The sequence below is a fragment of the Hyperolius riggenbachi genome, chromosome 7 (assembly GCF_040937935.1).
Source record: "Hyperolius riggenbachi isolate aHypRig1 chromosome 7, aHypRig1.pri, whole genome shotgun sequence".
Lineage (NCBI taxonomy): Eukaryota > Metazoa > Chordata > Amphibia > Anura > Hyperoliidae > Hyperolius > Hyperolius riggenbachi.
Window position 1 is genome coordinate 134,557,921 of NC_090652.1, and position 15,335 is coordinate 134,573,255.

At 45.4% G+C, this 15,335-nt stretch overlaps 1 protein-coding gene across 10 annotated transcripts in view; it reads left to right on the plus strand.

Annotated features, from left to right (window-relative positions):
• The window catches only part of LITAFD (LITAF domain containing), a 311,228-nt gene that overhangs the window by 240,777 nt on the left and 55,116 nt on the right, over positions 1-15,335 (plus strand). Inside the window, exon 1 of one of the 10 annotated variants that reach the window (XM_068244665.1) lies at positions 11,481-11,498. The exons of the other annotated variants lie outside the window; for them this stretch is intronic. The gene's annotated coding sequence lies outside the window, so the exon portion shown is untranslated. Of the gene's footprint in view, positions 1-11,480; positions 11,499-15,335 lie in introns of those variants that run through there. 10 annotated transcript variants of the gene reach the window in all.

Below are 15,335 nucleotides of genomic sequence, written 5' to 3' on the forward strand. Positions count from 1 at the left end.
TATATGTGGGCTTTGAGCTTTTCCCGTTGTATGAGTGTTTCTGTGTCAAGTATTCTTAGAAGATTGTGTCTAAGATTGGATAGGCGGAGCTCGACTTCAGGAGTTTGAGAGGTTTTGTGCTGTGTCTCAAGAAGGTGGATCTCACTAAGCAGATTAGATATTTGAGAGGATCTCTCTTTCTTAATGCGAGAGCCATGTGCAATAAATTGACCCCGAAGTACACACTTCAAGGCCTCCCATTTCACCACCGGAGAGGTGTCATCTTCTTTATGAGTTTCCCCAAAATCTATGATGGCCTGTTTCACGGAAGCAAAGCAGGTAGTATCTGAAAGAAGGGAGGTGTTAAGTCGCCAGGAGAAGTCTGATCTGTGTGATCCACCAACTGAGAGACAGCACTGAACAGGGGAGTGGTCTGACCATATAAATGAGCCAATCTTACTTTGTGTGCAACAATCCAATAATGAGTGAGAGATAAGGATATAGTCGATCCTGCTGTATGAATGATGTAGATTGGAAAAAAATGTAAAGTCCCTCCCCTTAGGATTCATTGCTCTCCAACTGTCCACCAACCTAAGGTCATGGAGTTTCTGTTTGATCTTAATATTCATAGACCTGGGGATTGAAGATTGGCCTGAGGAAGTGTCAAGAATAGGGTCTAATGCCATATTAAGGTCAGCAGCAATTATGATTTGACCTTCAGTAAATTTTTCCAATTTGTTTAAATAGGTAAGGAGAACTTTTCCTTGTTGTCTATTGGGTGAGTAAATCGATGCAAGTGTATTGATCCTAGTTTGGTATTTGATTTTTAAGAAGATGTAGCGACCCATTGGGTCAAGCTGTTGATCAATAATATCTACTTGCATGGACTTATGAAATCCAATAGAGACACCTTTAGAGCGACTGTCTGGGTTGTAACAGTGGTGCCAGACCGGGTAGTACTTGGAAGAGATAGGTGGTGTATGATTGAGCTTGAAGTGGGTCTCCTGTAACATGAGAATAGACGCTCTCTGCCTATGAGCATGGTATAAAATCTGAGAGCGTTTATTCGGAATGTTAAAGCCTTTTACATTATATGAAAACACATTTAAGTCACCCATTATCCTTAAATGGTGTTGATAAGACAGGAGGCATGTCGGGTATCACACTGTCAGTAGGGGGGGGGGGGGGGGACAGGGGGTGTATAGAAAAAGGGAGGAGAGAGGATAGTCAGAGGGGGAAAGTAGAAAGGAAGAGGGTATAGAAAAAGCAGATAGCAGGCTATCTGTGAGAGGTAGAGAGCTGGGCAAGGGAGTCCAGCTGAACCTCCAAAGGCACAGGAAAAGTAGCCATACCAAGGCAAAAAGCCTTGGATGGCAGTGTGCAGGGGAGCGCGGGAACCCATCTCGGAGAAGGGGGTAACCGCGCCCACTCCACATTGCTGCAATTAAACATATATTGAGAATTATAGAGAGCTGGCTCAACAGCTACAGATACAGCTACTCCTTCATTTTCAGAATAAACAAAAAAGAGGAAACCCAAAGTGTCCATTATACATGTAGTCTGGTTAACTATTTAACTAAGTCTTATGGACTAAGGGAGGTATATCAGCAAAAATTCAAAGGTATTAAACAACCGTTATAAAGATAAACAACATCTGAACCAGTATGGTTTAGTCTCTGCATTAGCCATCCTGTAAAATCAAAGGTTATAACATAATAACAGTGTAACAGTGTCCACCTGAAACAGTAAAATTGAGAGAAGAAGAGGAGCAGGTGTAACGGGGGGAGGGGGTTGAGGAAATGGGAGAGACAAAAATACTTGCAACCCAACAGGCCCAGAGCGGGGCTTGGAAAGATAGACATCCAGATATCCCGGGCTAATTGCCCAGGGGGAGCGAAATCAAGTCGCATTCTGTCTGTAGCGAGACCGCTGGAGACGCCACTTCTCGCGTTGAGGTAGGCCAGGTTTATATCTCTGCAGAGGGAAAGGCCATTCGCCTAGGGTCACAGAAGGAAGATCAAATGTACGGAGGATTCTCTGAAGATCCGTAGGAGATGTAAAGTTAGCCGATTTCCCGTCATGAGTAATGGTCAAACGAAAGGGGTATCCCCATCTGTACTGCATCTGGCGTTCACGGAGCGCTGAAGTAAGCGGGCCAAGTGCCTTACGCATTTGAAGAGTATTGCGGGAGAGGTCCGGCAGGATAATGATCTTAGCCCCGTCCACCTCGAGGTCTGGCTGGGCGCGAGCAGCGCGCAGTATTTTCTCCTTCAGCCCAAAAAAGTGTATACGGCAGATAATGTCCCTAGGGAGAGATTGATCAGGGCGCATGGCAGCAAGGGCCCTGTGAGCCCGATCTATTTCAATTTGAGAGTCTGTGGGACGGTTAAGGAGGTTGTTGAAGAGTGTGGTCAGTGTGGAATTAAGCGAGGCGGAATCGACAGATTCGGGGAGGCCTCTAATCCTGAGGTTGTTCCGTCTATTGCGGTTTTCATAGTCGTCCATTTGAAGGAAGAAAGATTGAAGGCACTGACCTTGAGAATCAATCTGGTCTTGTTGAGCCTCAACCTGAGCATAGAGATCCTCCTGTGCTGCGTCAATTTCTTCTAGTCGACCGCCTATGGAGTTAATTTCTGCCTTAAGGTCTGTCATCTCCCGCCTATATGCCGCTTCAATACGGGCCACACAGTTCTCGAGGTCATCCTTCGTGGGGAGCGTACGGATGTATTCGTGCAAATCAACCTCTATGTAGTCGCTGGATATGGAGCGAGGTGAACCTCCAGGTTGGGAGGTGGCTGCTGGTGGTGAGGCCTGCGGCGAGCGCATGGCGGTAATCAGCGGTGAGTGTTGAGCGTTTGGAGATGATCTGGGAGAGGTTCCCTCGAGGTGGGCGGTGGCCGCCATTGGTGAGGCCTGCGGCGAGCGCACGGCCGAGGTCTGCGGTGAGTGCGGGGTATTCACCTGTGGGGATGTTCCAGGCGGTCTGAGGGGAGAGTTCTGGAGATGTTGTACGCCCGCAGTCGGTGGGGAGGCTTGAGCGGTACCTGCTTTAGCTTGCTGGGCTTTTGGAGAGTTTCCGTGTTGCGCAGCATTCTGGCGTGGAGATGTGGAGGCCTCAGGCGCCATCTTGGGTGAGCGCGTGTCAGCAAGCTGTTTCTCCAGTGGTCTCAAAAAGTGTTTGATCTGTGATCTATTGGGCTTGGGAGGTGCAGAATCTTTCCCCCTCTTCCTCCGACCCGTCATGAGCAAGCTGTGAGCCGTATAAGTGGGGTTAGGCAGCAGGGAGAGAGCGCGGGCCCGGGAGCTTAAGCAGTCTGCGTCCTCATCCGTCAACGAGCAAGCCACGCCCCACACATGGCAATTTGACCTTTATTTAGTGAATATTCTCCAATGTGCTTTTTGTTTATTTGTCAGACGTTTCATTGCCCAGTGGGGGGTCTAAATTCTGCTGGGGGAACCAAAGTCAAGTTTGGCTCAGGACGTTGTGAAACTTGAAGGCCAGCCCTGATGCTATACATAGCTCATAAGACTATGGTTATAAGTGTATTGTAGATTGAACAAGGATGCAGTAAGTATATGTTCATCCCATAGGCCACCTGCACATTGACTATATAAACTCCCTGAACAAAGAGAAACATGAACTGCTTACCAGAGGTTGGCTGCTCTTTTTTCCTGTACCTCCTAATGGTGGGTACACACGGGGTACCGCTGTAGCCTGTCACTAGCACACCGGAGACGTGTGTGCGACAGATCGTCGCCAGGTCCCTCTGTGCAGCAGCCGTACACACAGCGCAGAGAGGGACAGAGATGCGGCGGAAGCTGTCGCCGAATGTTCCTCCCGCCCGCCGGAAGCTCCGTCCATGGTGAGTGGGTTGCTGTCGCTTGTCCGCATACACACGGTGGACTAGCGACAGTTGTGGCGAAGTTGCGGCGACAGCTGTTGCTGGCGATTGGCCACGCCAATTGCCTGGCGACAGCTCTGACAGGCGACGGTTCGTGGCGTGCACGTTATACACACGGGGGACCTGTCACCGCAACACGCGCGTGCCACGTGGTTGCGGCGACAGTTGTAACCCGTGTGTATAAGGCATAAGGTTAAAACCCATACAATATACTGTATCAGGGTAGTAGTTTCCAAGGCTTTAGAACAATCAGGGAAACTTTATGAGGAATCATAATTATTAATATTATTATTATTTTATTTATATAGTGCCCACCTCTTTGTTAGTTATATACATAGTAAAAAACAAATATTGAACTACATAGATACATGAGAAGTTCAAAACACTGTACAATTGGGACATCGAGCAATACAAGCACAAATGCATACATCGCTGATGTGCGGTTTAAGATATCACTAAAATTGGTACATGATCATATGATAAATTACAGCAAAATAAGAAACATTAGGAGGAGGTCCCTGCCTTTGCGGGCTTACAATGTAGAGAGTAGTGGGGCTGAAACACCAGGGAAGGAGACACAGGAGTGAGCCGATGAGGCAGTGAGCCGCCACTGCAACCTACCGCAAATCATAGGCTTTTCTAAAAAGGTGTGTTTTGTGAGTATGTTTGAAGGTTTCCAGGCTTAGAGCATGACAGACAGCCTGTGGGAGAGAGTTCCAAAGGAGAGGGGACACTCGTGAAAAGTACTGAATGCAAGAGTGAAAGGAGATGACCAAGCTAGAGGACAAAATAATCTACTAGGAAGAGCAAAGGCTCCGGACAGGATGGTAACAGCAGATTAACGAGGAAATGTATGGAGGTATCAACTTATGTAGAGCTTTGTATGATAGCGTGAGGAGCTTTAATTGGATCCTTTGGATAATTGGTAGCTAATGAAGAGATTGTCAGAGAGAGCCTGCCTCAGAGGAGAGGTGGAGGAGGGGGCGGGCAGCAGAGTTCAGTAGGGACTGGAGAGGTGCCAGTCTGTATTTTGGTAGACCTTAGAGTAGGTTGTTACAGTCGTCAAGACGGGATATGATTAGAGCATGTACAAGTATTTTGGTAGCCTCCTGTGAAAGAAAAAGAAAAATTTGGGAAATGTTTTTGGCATGGAATTAACAGGATGTAGTAATATATGGTCTAAATGAGAGCTCAAAATCCAGGGTCATATGCATAGCGCTGAAAGCCCATTCCCCTCCCCCTCGCAGGGCACTTGCACATCCTTTGCCGCCCCTCACCCAATGACGTACTCTCTGCTGGACAGGAAGTACGTCACTTGGATTCCTGGCTTCCCCTTCATATTTGCAACGTACCGATTGTGCACCACACCGCCACCAACAAATTAAAAAATTCTGCTTTGTGCATTGACTTCCAAACATTCCCCTGCCGCTGTGTCGCCAAGGAAGTCGCACAGTTATGTTGACTTTGCTGCTGGTCAGCTGCGAATCAGGTACTTCCGTCGCGACACGGTTAGTGAACTAAGTCCCATACACTTTCTTTGTTGCTACCCTGCATGCAGAAAAGGTAATGAACCAGAAAAAAAAGTGCCCTAGTGTAAAAGGGGCCTTAAAATAAACCTGAAGCCTCTCAAAAAAGTCAGATACTGCTGTTGAGGGAAGCCTCTGGAGGGTCCCGACCAGCAGCGAAGCGGTTATCGATGATTTAGTATGTGTAATTTAACAAATAAAGTAAACCTGCTTCAGAGGCTTCCCTCAACAGTAGGAAGTACCACGCTTTTTTTTTCCAGGCTTCAGGTTTACTTCATTGTTAAAATACACATACTAAATCTTCAATAACCCCTTCGCTGCTGGCCGGGACCCTCTTCTTAGTGGCTGGAAGGTGTAATGGTTAAGGGCTCTGCCTCTGACGCAGGAGACCACGGTTTGAATCTCGGCTCTGCCTGTTCAGTAAGCCAGCACTAATTCAGTAGGAGACCTTAGGCAAGTCTCCCTAACACTGCTACTGCCTATAGAGCGCGTCGTAGTGGCTGCAGCTCTGGCGCTTTGAGTCCACCAGGAGAAAAGCGCAATATAAATGTTATTTGTCTTGTCTTGTCTTCTTCCTCCCAGCCGACCTCCCACAAGCATGGCCACACTGTGCAGGCTCCAGTAGGGTCCGTGCCTGCGCAGTAGCATGGAGCCGCTTGTGCACTGAAAAACGGGGAAGCGTGAGCAATATTCAACATCAGCGTTGTATATTTTTATAAGGGACCCAGTGCTGGAATGGAGAAGCCTAGGAAGATTGGGGAAGCCTCTAGACTATCCAGAGGCTTCCCTCTGCTGAGGTATCTAACTTTTTTAATCTCACTTCAGGTGCACTGTAAAGTATTTTTTTTTTACTGTAATACAGCTTTGGGACCATCACATGACTTTATCATGTACTGTAGGTACTGTGTATAGGAGCTGCACCTCTCTGAAACTTCATGGTACCTGAGAAATAATTACTCTGTTCCCCTGCAGCTTTCAATGAACAGAGCTGTAAGCAGTTTCCAGGCCAGGCATACCCCGTCCACATTGAGTGCCCTTTCACACAGGCACAGTGCGGTGAGGCAAATTGCTGCACTGCTACCGTAGCCTAATGTAACCCTATGGGGAAGTTCATACTTCCTACGTAGCGGTACACTGCTCCAGAAGTGCCCTATCTAATGCTAGCACAGAATAGGGCTGAGCTTTTGGATTCCGAATTTCGAGTTTGCCATCGGAATTTGGCAGTTCCGAGTAAGCACTCGAAACTCGAAAATTCTGCAATTCCGAGTACCGAATTCGTGTTTACATTGAAGTCAATTGTGCTAAATTCCGTGGTGAATTGTGAAGCCCCCTTACATGCTATCATCACCAAATTTGGCATGTATATTAAGCAGATGAGTAGGAACATGGTAAAAAAAAAAAATTGTGAAAAGAGCTTATAGTTTTTGAAATAAACGATTTTAAAGTTTCATAGGAAAAATGATTTTTAAACTGTGTAAAATGACACTGCTGCAGAGCAGGTTACTGCATTCCGAGTTCTGTATACATATTGTATACATTTCATGAAAACAGACAGCGTGGGGTCCCCCCTCCCAAGCCTCCTTAACCCCTTGTCCCCCATGCAGGCTGGGATAGCCAGAATGCGGAGCCCCGGCCACGTGGGGCTTCGCACCCTGAGCTATACCAGCCCGCATGGTCCATGGTATGGGGGGGCTCTGGAGGAGAGGGGCGGCCAACCTCCCCCTCTCCCCCAGAGCCCTTGTCCAATCCATGGACAAGGGGCTCTTCCCCACCTCCGGTGCCCCAGGAGGAGGTGGGGGCCGCCGACGTCCTGGGGGGTTCATGGTGCCATCCGGGGTTCCCCTTTAACAAGCGGACCCCGGAAGTCGCCCCCTCCCCAGGAGAAATGAGTATAGGGGTACACGGTACCCCTTACCCATTTCAACAGAGTTAAAAAAAGAAATAAAAACACGACAACGAAAAAAGTCCTTTATTGTTCTAAATTAACCAGGGATACTTACCTTGGGATAATCTCACACCAGTAACCTCAGGAGTGGTCCCACGCCAGTATCCTCTTAGGACATCTCACCACCCTCCCACACTGACGAACTCCCACCACTGAATGGTCACAGTCAGCCTCTGCATCTGTATAGCAGAGGCTGAGAACACGAAAATTTTGCCTTAAAAACAAGAAATTTCGGCAAACAGTGATGCAATCAAAATGGCCACTGGGAAATCCCCGATCGCTGGAGGCCACACTAGAGTGGCGAAACCAGTGATTTTTCACATAGATGGTGGGTCCAGGTGACCAGAGCAGGAGGTGCCTTAATCCCCTGGACCCACCCATTCATGTGAAATAACGCGTATTCTGACACTCTGAGGTGGCCTCCGGGGAACGGGGATTCCCCAGCAGCCATTTTGTTTATGACACTGTTTGCCGAAATTTCTTGTTTTAGCAAACAATTTTCGTGTTTCTAGTTTATGCAATACAGATTGCAGAGGCTGTCTACAGCCATTCATCCCCAGGAGTTCTGCAGGATCGGCAGGTGCGCGGGATCTCCTAAGAGGATAGAGCAGGGCACAGCGCAGGAAGGTGGGAAAGTGGGTACAGAGCGGCGGGGAGAGGGGGAAGCCTCCCCTCCCTCACCTAGGGCCCCCCCTTGCGCACTCCCCCCCACCTCCAGATTTCCAGCCAGCCAGCGGAACGGCTTACCGAGAGCGATAGCTCTGTGTGCCGCTGGTCTGGTATTCTGCACTGACACTGTCCAATCACGCTCTCGCAGTACTTCCTGTGAGAGCGTAATTGGACAATGCAATGCAGGAGACCAGACCAGCAGCGGCACACAGAGCTCTTCTCTCGGTAAGTGATTCCCGCTCGCTGCCGCTGCTGGCTGCGATTTTGGAGGGGGAGCACGGAAGGTTGACCCTAGGTGAGGGAGGGGGGAAGGCTTCCACTCCTCCCCGCCACTCTGTGCCCACTGCCCCCCCTTCCAGCATGGGGGCCCCCACTAACTGGTGACCTGCCTACCTAAACTGGGGACACCTATAGACCTGGGTATATCTATACTGGGGACACCTATATACCTGCCTACCTAAACTTGGAAACTTGGCAGCGAGCGGGAATCACTTACCGAGAGAAGAGCTCTGTGTGCCGCTGCTGGTCTGGTCTCCTGCATTGCATTGTCCAATTACGCTCTCACAGGAAGTACTGCGAGAGCGTGATTGGACAGTGTCAGTGCAGAATACCAGACCAGCGGCACACAGAGCTATCGCTCTCGGTAAGCCGTTCCGCTGGCTGGCTGGAATTCTGGAGGTGGGGGGGAGTGCGCAAGGGGGGGCCCTAGGTGAGGGAGGGGAGGCTTCCCCCCCTCCCCGCCGCTCCATGCCCACTTTCCCACCTTCCTGCGCTGTGCCCCCCTCTATCCTCTTAGGAGATCCCGCGCACCTGCCGATCCTGCAGAACTCCTGGGGATGAATGGCTGTAGACAGCCTCTGCAATCTGTATTGCATAAGCTAGAAACACGAAAATTGTTTGCTAAAACAAGAATTTTCGGCAAACAGTGTCATAAACAAAATGGCTGCTGGGGAATCCCCGTTCCCCGGAGGCCACCTCAGAGTGTCAGAATACGCGTTATTTCACATGAATGGGTGGGTCCAGGGGATTAGGGTACCTCCTGCTCTGGTCACCTGGACCCACCATCTATGTGAAAAATCACTGGTTTCGCCACTCTAGTGTGGCCTCCAGCGATCGGGGATTTCCCAGTGGCCATTTTGATTGCATCACTGTTTGCCGAAATTTCTTGTTTTAAAGGCAAAATTTTCGTGTTCTCAGCCTCTGCTATACAGATGCAGAGGCTGACTGTGACCATTCAGTGGTGGGAGTTCGTCAGTGTGGGAGGGAGGTGGGATGTCATAAGAGGATACTGGCGTGGGACCACTCCTGAGGTTACTGGCGTGAGATTATTGCAAGGTAAGTATCCCTGGTTAATTTAGAACAATAAAGGACTTTTTTCGTTGTTGTGTTTTTATTTCTTTTTTTAACTTTGCTGAAATGGGTAAGGGGTACCGTGTACCCCTATACTCATTTCTCCTGGGGAGGGGGCGGCTTCCGGGGTCCGCTTGTTAAAGGGGAACCCCAGATGGCACCATGAACCCCCCAGGACGTCGGCGGCCCCCACCTCCTCCTGGGGCACCGGAGGTGGGGAAGAGCCCCTTGTCCATGGATTGGACAAGGGCTCTGGGGGAGAGGGGGAGGTTGGCCGCCCCTCTCCTCCAGAGCCCCCCCATAGCATGGACCATGCGGGCTGGTATAGCTCAGGGTGCAAAGCCCCACGTGGCCGGGACTCCGCATTCTGGCTATCCCAGCCTGCATGGGGGACAAGGGGTTAAGGAGGCTTGGGAGGGGGGACCCCACGCTGTCTGTTTTCATGAAATGTATACAATATGTATACAGAACTCGGAATGCAGTAACCTGCTCTGCAGCAGTGTCATTTTACACAGTTTAAAAAACATTTTTCTTATGAAACTTTGAAATTGATTTGCTCAAAAACTATAAGCTCTTTTCACAAATTTTTTTTTACCATGTTCCTACTCATCTGCTTAACATACATGCCAAATTTGGTGATGATAGCATGTACGGGGGCTTTACAATTAACCACAGAAGTTAACACTATTTAATTCAATAGAAATGCACTCGGAACACGAAAATTCGGAACACGAAACTCGGTTTTCGCATGCGGTACACGAAATTTCGACGAAATCGGAATTTAGCTGTTCCGATCAGCCCTAGCACAGAACTACGTTAGTGCGGCAATCTCTGGCGGTCCGGAAGTCATGTTACTCCATAGCGATTTTAAAAAGTTGATGACGCGACCTTGTGGCGCACATGTGCAGAAGAGTATTTTTACAATACGCTTCCGTGCACTTCAGCATACCTGAAGCAGGAAGTGACCACAAGCTGCTTCACTTTCTGCTTGGTAGATTGCCAGACAGGGAACACTGTGTACTAACGCGGTGTTCCCTGAAGGCCTGTTCTTGGCGGTGCGATGGGCGCAATACATCACATTGCTACTGCCAATTTACAGTCTGAAACCAGTCTGAGGCTGCAAAAAGCATTGAAACTTTGCACACGCCCCAGAATAATCAAAGGCACTTTTCACTGTCCACTTCTGTGTGAACCTCAAGTAGGCTGATTTGTACTCAGAGAGCACTACTGTATTAGACTGTCACATCATATTCCGTGTTACACAAAGGAACCAGAAGTAAGAAATTAAACACTTGTGAATGTCATGATGGTTTATTACTGCTCTAGAATGCTTAATATAACAGTATTTATATCATAATCCAAGGCAGGGAACTTGCTGTGGCTGTGTAGCAGAAATGGAATTTAGTTGAAGTGAAAGTGTCACAAAAATAGGAGGACACAGCGGAGGAACAGCAGTGGTAGTTACTGAGTACCCGGGGTTTGGATATTATGTAGACAAACCCCACTTTGGGGGTTAATTGGTTTTAGATTTGAAGGGAGGAGTTAATTGTTAGGAGTGAGGGGTGGGGAAGTAGTGTTAGGAGTAGGTGGAGGGAGGGTAGTGTTAGGAGTAGGTGGGGGGAGGTTAGTTAATTAGTGTCACAGAAAAATATGGTAAATTTGATGATATTGTACAATTGTTAACATCAGATGCCCAAATTCTGGGGTGCCTTTTTTAATAAATGCATATTATTTATATCAAGTTATTCTTTATATTTACCCAGGATCTCTTATTTTGAGTGCTTCTTTTTCTAGCTATATGCTGAAAAGTTATTTTATAGCTGAGGTAGGAAAAAGATAAAGACATTAAGTCAGACATTAAGTCAAGAGAAAGTTTTGTGCATGAGCACCCTAGAGTGAAACACATTAGAGTTAGGTTTGTAGGCTACATATCTCCTCTGAGAAGATTTGAATATACATCAAGTGAGCAAGAAAACCATTGTGGGGAAATCCTCTTACTATTAACCGAGTTTGCTAAACTTTAACCAGCTCCAGACTCCAGCTGTGCCGAGTGTGCTGGACCCGGAACACCTCATTGTTTTCCAAGAAGAATAGAAAAACATTGATGCATCACACCTTCCCTCGGCTGTAAGTAACTTGTGCACTTCCTTTTCAGAGGTACCAAGCAGCAGTGTAGACTCGTGTAATAACATATATTCTTATAGTATATATTTATAGTCCAGTTCACAGAAAGTGGAGTATAAATAATTGTTTATGCTTTTCCTTTTGGCTGATATTGACAGCTGAAGATTATCTATGGTAGAAGTTCATGAAGGGCTGAAGACTAACCCAGCAATCACTGTTTACCCAAGGCCACCGATTACACATAATCAGTGTCATAAATGAATCATATGACTGGAAATATTCATTTTTATCTCTCCCTCGGTTATATAGCCTGAGCACATGCTGCAGTAAAAGCTGTTATCTGGAATTCCGAATTCTTTGACTTTCTGGATAAACGATTCTTATTTTCCTACAACTGAAGTATCTCTATACTCACACAGTGACATAGCTACAAATAGCGACAAATTTTACACTGGGGCCCCAGAACTATAGGTGTAATAGGCATGATAACCAAGAGCTGATGCAACTACTGGAGGTGGACCCCTAAGGTTCAAGGGCTCTGGTGGGGATGCTACCTTTCTATTTCCTATTTATATACTATACTAATCTATGTAGCACTTCATATAACAATATGTACTGCTGAGAAAGTAATGGTAATTTAATTCCTCAGTAACTCTCATTTCTTGGTAAATCCTTGGGATTACAGTACTGGTTACATGAGTCAGGTCTAAGCATTGGGACAAAAAGTGTTAGGTCAGAGTTGGCAATACAATTGTGATGGAAGTGCTAAATCTTCCTCAATCTGTGAAAAGGTGATTATATTGATCTCATCTTGGAATATTTACATTGTTCCTATCCCAATGATGCAATCGCTGCGGATCATGGAAGTTACCAAAACTCTTAAAGTGTACCCAAGGCAAATCTCAGGTCAAAAAAATGGACACTTATTTAGAAAGAAGGCGGAATTCTCTGAATCCTGTAGAGATTTCCCTCTGTCCTCAGGACCACCATTACCGATTGTGGATCCCGAAAGAAAACCAGCAAGAGCTTGCTGTATTTCTGATCCAGGCCACCCTCCCTTTTCATGCACAAGCACGCCTGTACTTTGCCTGCATGAGTTCCCTGAGCCTACTCACACATGGGAAGCCTCTTGAGGATCCAGAGACTTCTCTCTTCTTAGGTTATCTGTTTTTTTGATCCAAAATTTGCCTTCACCTTAAGTTTGGCATTCGCTGTATAATGTTTGGTACATGAGGTTAATAAATGATATCTTCCTGACAATGATCTTTTCCCTGTTCTAACACCTTGCACCAGGAGGTATTAGACTAGATTAGACAAGATTTTAGATCCTATGTTGTCTAATGGATAATGCTTCTACCGACGCTAGCTTTGTACTGTTCAATGTATTGCCAGATACCAGATGACAGGGAAGTTAGATCTGAAAAAAATAAACAGTCATACCAGATGTCCCCCATAAGTAATGTACTGGTCTGTTTAGTCCGACGCTTAGGATGCAAATGAGGGGATACTGAAAGCTAAAGTGACGGAGCAAGCAGCTCTGTTTATTTTTTTTAAACTAAAGCTTTTTTATTGCAGCTTCTTTTGGATGCTGGCTTAATTTTATGCTGCATTAATTTAAACAGTAATTCGCCATAGCGCCCCTTTAAAGAGAACCTGAACTGAAAATAAAAATTCAAAATAACCATACACAGGTCATACTTACCTCCTGTGTAGTCTAGTCTTCCACCTCTTTCTCCTCCCATGTGTCCCATTTGTTTACTGTGATCAATGGAATTCTCTGCCCTCCATTTTAAAAATGGCCATTACCCCCTAACAGCTTCCTGGTCAGTACACTGTTAAAGGGGAACTTCAGCCTAAACAAACATACTGTCATTAAGTTACATTAGTTATGTTAATTAGAATAGATAGGTAATATAATTTTTTACCCACCCTGTTTTAAAAGAACAGGCAAATGTTTGTGATTCATGGGGGCCGCCATCTTTGTCATGGGGGCAGCCATCTTTTTGGTTAAAAGGAGGTGACAGGGAGCATAAGACACAATTCCAACTGTCCTGTGTCCTGATAACCCCTCCCAGCTGCATGCGCTAGGCTTCAAATGTCAAATTCAAAATGTAAAAAAAAAAAAAAAAAAAAAAAAAAAATTGCACCAAAACAGCAGAACGAGAACAACAACATCAGAAATCCCATCATGCTTTGCACAGCATTAGGGGAAAAATGCCTGGCCAGTTTTCTTCTGTGCAGCTAAAAATGAGGCTTGTATAAGAGAAACAACGTTCTGATGCTGTGAAACTGTTAAAGAAACACCAGGCCTTTTCAGTGCTGCTGAGTCGATTTTTAGTCTGGAGGTTCACTTTAAACTGTAATATCACCCACTTGAGCCATAGGGAAACATAGACATTACCTTGCACATTCAGTTGTAACTGACAGCTGCTGATATATAACTGACAGCAACTGGTATATTTCAGCTCTGACAAAATATTGTTAGAACTGGAAGGAATCACTGCAAGAAGAAAATGGTAAGCTTCTGAGAGGAACTGACGGTGAGGTCAGTATGTAATATTCATTTGCAGCTACGTCATTTGTTTATTTTAAATAGTTTTACTCGCTTTAGGTTCCCTTTAAGCATTTTTAAATGTATCACAGTTACATCAGCATCCAAAGGATTTGCTTTATGTTTTTGCTTAAAGTGTACCTGAAGTGACATGAGATAAACATAGATATATACAGTATAATACTAAGTCTAGTAAGAAATTCTCTGAAGTCTCTTTGTTTTCCAGTACAGGTAGAGTTAGAAAAAAACTAAAGTTGTTATCTATTCAAAAAAAAATTTGTCCACAGCTTGTCAAATTCAGTCCAGTTTCCTGAACAGTAAATAGAGGATAAAACAGCTGAGTGTGAGATACGGCTTCTAATGAGGTTCGAGTATAAGAAAGATCAAAGGGTCACTACTTCCTTTTCTCTTTCAGCTTACCCAGCCAGAGTGTGGATTCTAAACAGCAACTGTGATGGTCTGATGCAATTTATTCAAAATTAAGCCATTAAACTAAAAATAAATAAAATGAGAAATGTGTTCTATTTATCATCCACACTACGCATAAAATTATAACATATGTTTATTTTCACTTCAGATTCACTTTAAAACCTGAGTAACTGCATGGGCAAAGCCTGAACGAATCCTCTGTATAATTACTGTTACTGGGAATCAGTATTATCTATAATTACATAAAGCAAAAGTTAAACAAGACAACTTCAAGTTACTTATTTTGCAAAGTAGCATCGATTAAATGACGTTCTCTATTTTATCTAAGAATGATGTAAATTGATGTAAGAAAAGTGTAGAAAAACATGAACTTTGTTCACATAGATGTTATAAACCTGGACTGCACTATTTCTGTGGTCTCTGGTAACAAGTCCATAGTGTTGTTGTGATATGTGAAGCTCTAAGATAATTGTACTGCAAAGGCAAATCTATTCATGTGAGTGTTTGAACCTACTATTTTGTTCTTGCTGAGCGTCCTTTAAAATGATAATACAGTTGTACACTGCAAGTTATTTTATACTTCGTTGATATGAATTAAAATAAGAACTTTGATTGCCAGCAGACGTTGTTGGGTCATGTATCACTGTCATCAACACAGACCAGTGTCAATCAAAGTTCTTGATGGGAAGGAGCTTTTGTTGACATTCAGGTCATCCATGTGTAAGAATGCTGAGCTCATCCTTAAATAAAAACATCAAAAAAGTCACTTTGTGCCAAAATACTCACTTTATACAGAGTTTAATTGCTCATAGATAAATCTTAAAGTGGATCCGAGATAAACTTTTACTCATTGCATAATT